Below are 5,295 nucleotides of genomic sequence, written 5' to 3' on the forward strand. Positions count from 1 at the left end.
CCACCCACACCCACACCTCTCCAGTCTCCCCCCCTCCCCCCCCCCTCCCCCCCTCCCCTCTCCCCCCACCATCTCAAGGAGGCTTCAGATAGATTGATTCTCCCCCTCCCCCTCCCCCTCCCCCTCCCCCTCCCCCTCCCCCTCCCCCTCCCCCTTCCCCCCTCCCCCTTCACGCCATGTGTGCCCTTCAAAAAAAAAAAAAAAAAAAAAAAGAGAGATACACACGGGGTGATAATGGTGTCTTTTGTGAGCTGTTGTTGATCGCCGGCAGACGACCTTCCGAGGCGTCGTATTACGTAATGCGACATTTTTACAACAAACACAAAACAAAAAAAAAAACAAACAAAATCTGTTGTTTTTGTCAGGTACAACAAATGTGCAATATTCTATATAAAAGAAATATTATTTATATACAAAAGCAGCCCTAACAACTCAAGGTACAGTATTCTATCAAAATACAGCAATCTATCAAAATACAGCAATCTACCATAATGCAGCAATCTATCATAATACAACCATCTATCATAATACAGCAATCTATCAATCAACAGCTATCAAGATACAGTAATGTATCAAGACACAACAATCTATCAAAATACAGCAATCTATCAAAATACAACAATCTATCAAAATACTGCAATATATCAAAATACAGCAATCTATCAAACTACAGTAATCTATCAAGACATACCACCAAACATGACGGGGGGGGGGGGGTAAAATACAGGAAATAAAATAGTGGCGGTACAAAATACATCACAACACGCCACTCCTGTAAACATCAGGGTTCCAAAATACATTGAAATACAACATAGAAATTACAGTCCAAAGACTTGGATATAGAAGGAAACTAACTCTCAACATATAGAAAACATGGAAAACCTATAGAAAACATAAAGAAAACATATAAAACACAGAAAACATGAAAACATATAGAAAACATACAGAAAACATATTAAAAAATATACAGAAAACAAAGAAAATACAGAAAACTTACAGAAAACATATAGAAAACACACAGAAAACAAAGAAAACATACATAAAACTTACAGAAAACATAGAAAACATACATAAAACTTACAAAAAACATATAGAAAACATACAAAACATACGGAAAACAAAGAAAACATACAGAAAACTTATAGAAAACAAGGAAAACAGAACCTATGGTAAACAAATAGAAAACAGAAAACCTATGGTAAACATATAGAAAACAGAAAACTTATAGTAAACATATAGAAAACATACAGAAAACATAAAGAAAATATACAGAAAACTTATGGAAAAAACATACAGAGAACATGCGATTATAGGCAACTAAAACCCGTGTAAGCTAATCAGTTCTATAGAGAAAAAAAAATGAAAAAATATAAATAGAATGATAGAACAGGAGGCACTTGTTTATATCTACTCACCACGAGTCAACAAATATATGAAGCGAGAGGGGAAAAAATAGCTAAATGAACTCATTAATATGCAAGAATATATAATGTGTATGCCTCGATATCTATCATTTCCCCGATGTGTATATATATATATATATTTTTTTTTTTTTTTTTTTTTTTTTTTTTTATACTTTGTCGCTGTCTCCCGCGTTTGCGAGGTAGCGCAAGGAAACAGACGAAAGAAATGGCCCAACCCCCCCCCCCCATACACATGTACATACACACGTCCACACACGCAAATATACATACCTACACAGCTTTCCATGGTTTACCCCAGACGCTTCACATGCCTTGATTCACTCCACTGACAGCACGTCAACCCCTGTATACCTAATCGCTCCAATTCACTCTATTCCTTGCCCTCCTTACACCCTCCTGCATGTTCAGGCCCCGATCACACAAAATCTTTTTCACTCCATCTTTCCACCTCCAATTTGGTCTCCCTCTTCTCCTCGTTCCCTCCACCTCCGACACATATATCCTCTTGGTCAATCTTTCCTCACTCATTCTCTCCATGTGACCAAACCATTTCAAAACACCCTCTTCTGCTCTCTCAACCACGCTCTTTTTATTTCCACACATCTCTCTTACCCTTACGTTACTTACTCGATCAAACCACCTCACACCACACATTGTCCTCAAACATCTCATTTCCAGCACATCCATCCTCCTGCGCACAACTCTATCCATAGCCCACGCCTCGCAACCATACAACATTGTTGGAACCACTATTCCTTCAAACATACCCATTTTTGCTTTCCGAGATACTGTTCTCGACTTCCACACATTTTTCAAGGCTCCCAAAATTTTCGCCCCCTCCCCCACCCTATGATCCACTTCCGCTTCCATGGTTCCATCCGCTGACAGATCCACTCCCAGATATCTAAAACACTTCACTTCCTCCAGTTTTTCTCCATTCAAACTCACCTCCCAATTGACTTGACCCTCAACCCTACTGTACCTAATAACCTTGCTCTTATTCACATTTACTCTTAACTTTCTTCTTCCACACACTTTACCAAACTCAGTCACCAGCTTCTGCAGTTTCTCACATGAATCAGCCACCAGCGCTGTATCATCAGCGAACAACAACTGACTCACTTCCCAAGCTCTCTCATCCCCAACAGACTTCATACTTGCCCCTCTTTCCAGGACTCTTGCATTTACCTCCCTAACAACCCCATCCATAAACAAATTAAACAACCATGGAGACATCACACACCCCTGATGTGTATACATATATTCCTTTCCTTGATATATATATATATATATATATATATATATATATATATAGTCATTTCCCTGATGTGTATATATACACAGCAGATCTGATCTTCTTCATAATCATCACGCTTGAGCTGTAGTAATCGCATTAAAATGTTTTTTTCTGATTAATATGTAGATATATATATGCACATTTGTACCTAATTAATGAATAGATTCATGCAAAGATTTTTTCTAATCAATATGTAAATTTATGCACAATCTTCTCTAATTAATATGTAGATTTATGCATAGTTCTTTCCTAATTAATATGAAAACTTATGCAAAGGTGTTTCTTTTCTCAATAACATGTAGACTTACGCACAAATTCTATTTCTAATTAAAATGTAGGTTTATGGCAGTACGTGACTCAAATTCTAATCACTTCATTCCCTTTACGTGGGGAACCTACAGTGTAAGTTTGAGGCTTATATACTTACTTGTTCTCAAGTTATCGTGCGGACACACACACACACACACACACACACACACACACACACTGTCGTCCAGCATAGCAATGTTACAGCACTGAGTCGTCCAACACAGCACCGTTAATAAGCCAATCCATTGTTCAACCCAGCAACGTTTAACAAAGCCGCCCTCCAGCACAGCAAAGTTAAGCCCCACTCTACCACCCTCTTGTTTAAACAGCTACGGTAAACCACTCCGCCGCTTGTAACATAGCCAGACCACAACCCTGGAGCACTACAACCTAGCCATATTTGAAAGATTATAACCGAGCGTTTTCGACGACCACAAAACACGTATCGAAAAACATTTCAAAAAAAAAATTCAAATTCTATGTAACCATTTCCTTCCAACATAGCATTGATGACAGACTAACCTAGCCATAACACAGCACACTGAAATATAACACAGCGGCAAATAACATAATAAAACACATATATTTAAGGGGAAAAAACCTACAGAATATATTTTTACTTGCTGCCCAAGCCTACCTTTCGAGTTAATATGATACATAGAGAAATACAAGTAAAAAATACATCACATAATATACTACATCATTCCTGCAAAGATATTTCCTCCACAATTTTTTTTTTGTCACCCTTCATAAAGACAAAAAAAAAATTAAAAATCCCACAAACAATATACATTGAAGATGGAAACACCACAAACCCATGAACGAAAATAAGTTAGGGTTTACCTAAAACACTATTTTTACATGTACTTTAAGTCGCCACATATATATATATATATATATATATATATATATATATATATATATATATATATATATATATATATATATATAAAATTACATATTAATCATTTAAGAAAGAATTTGAATCAACCGATAAAACTCCAAGATAAAGACAGAAAAAACAGCTGATATATAGACTACATATACATATATAAAAGAGGATGTACATACTGTCCTAAACCTTAAAGCTGGAGTACTGTACTTACTTTAGCCATGTACACACTGTAGTACTGTCCTTGAACCTTGTACACACTGTAGTACTGTACTTACTTTAGCCATGTACACACTGTAGTACTGTCCTTGAACCTTGTACACACTGTAGTACTGTACTTACTTTAGCCATGTACACACTGTAGTACTGTCCTTGAACCTTGTACACACTGTAGTACTGTACTTACTTTAGCCATGTACACACTGTAGTACTGTCCTTGAACCTTGTACACACTGTAGTACTGTACTTACTTTAGCCATGTACACACTGTAGTACTGTCCTTGAACCTTGTACACACTGTAGTACTGTACTTACTTTAGCCATGTACACACTGTAGTACTGTCCTTGAACCTTGTACACACTGTAGTACTGTACTTAATAAGGCACGTGAGTGTTGGGTTACCGCCAGCACACGGACGGGCGAACGCAACACCTGTGTGGGGATAACAGCTCATTAGACCAGCCAGATGTGGCAAGGGGAAAAAAAGAAAAAGAAAAAAAAAAGATTTTGGTATTGTGTTTCAAAAGCAGACAGTGTTTTGCTTTCCAACAACAGGAAAGTGGGTTTGTGTTTTTTCCCCCCATCTCTCTCTCTCTCTCTCTCTCTCTCTCTCTCTCTCTCTCTCTCTCTCTCTCTCTCTCTCTCCCTTAGGGCGTTCCAAAACTACGCCTCGGAAGTACAAATAAGCTTGCGACCAAGAGGAATTTCAACCCCAGGGCTGGGGAATAAAAAAGAAATAAAAGATCAGAGTAGAGGCGACTGGAAAGCTATACAACAGCCATTCCAAACAACAGGACCGAAGTGTATATTAGAGTTCCATGTTTCCAGACTTGCCCAAAAGAACATCAGCTTCTTTGCTTCCAGTCCTCCAATATCTTCCAGGTCAAGGGCTCCCAAAGGCCATAACTCCTTAGTTCCAGGGCATTTCGGGCTCAGCGAAGCTCCTTAGGGATCTTCAGCCTTCTAAGGTCCACCGCTCCCAAGAGCCACAATTCCAGGGATTCCGTGTTCATTCCAGAACTCCTTTGGTCCCGAGGATCCCCCCAACGATAAGGGCTTCCAGGATCTGGAGCTGGAAGCGTCCAGAGCTCCCTCCACCTCTCTGGGTCTGAAGGGATGTCAAAGCTCTCAACTTAGAAGAGTTCCTCCTGGA

General features: G+C 38.7%; 1 protein-coding gene across 13 annotated transcripts in view; it reads right to left on the reverse strand.

Moving 5' to 3' along the window:
• LOC139749546 (uncharacterized) overlaps positions 1-4,579 on the reverse strand; it is a 288,314-nt gene extending 283,735 nt beyond the window's left edge. For 11 of the 13 annotated variants that reach the window (XM_071663538.1, XM_071663540.1, XM_071663542.1 and 8 more), the window contains exon 1: positions 4,457-4,579. The gene's annotated coding sequence lies outside the window, so the exon portion shown is untranslated. Of the gene's footprint in view, positions 1-4,136; positions 4,184-4,456 lie in introns of those variants that run through there. The other 2 variants (XM_071663539.1, XM_071663537.1) reach the window with 2 other exon arrangements.
• Positions 4,580-5,295: the final 716 nt, after the last annotated feature.

Source organism: Panulirus ornatus, chromosome 7, assembly GCF_036320965.1.
Source record: "Panulirus ornatus isolate Po-2019 chromosome 7, ASM3632096v1, whole genome shotgun sequence".
In the NCBI taxonomy this organism is placed as follows: Eukaryota; Metazoa; Arthropoda; class Malacostraca; order Decapoda; family Palinuridae; genus Panulirus; species Panulirus ornatus.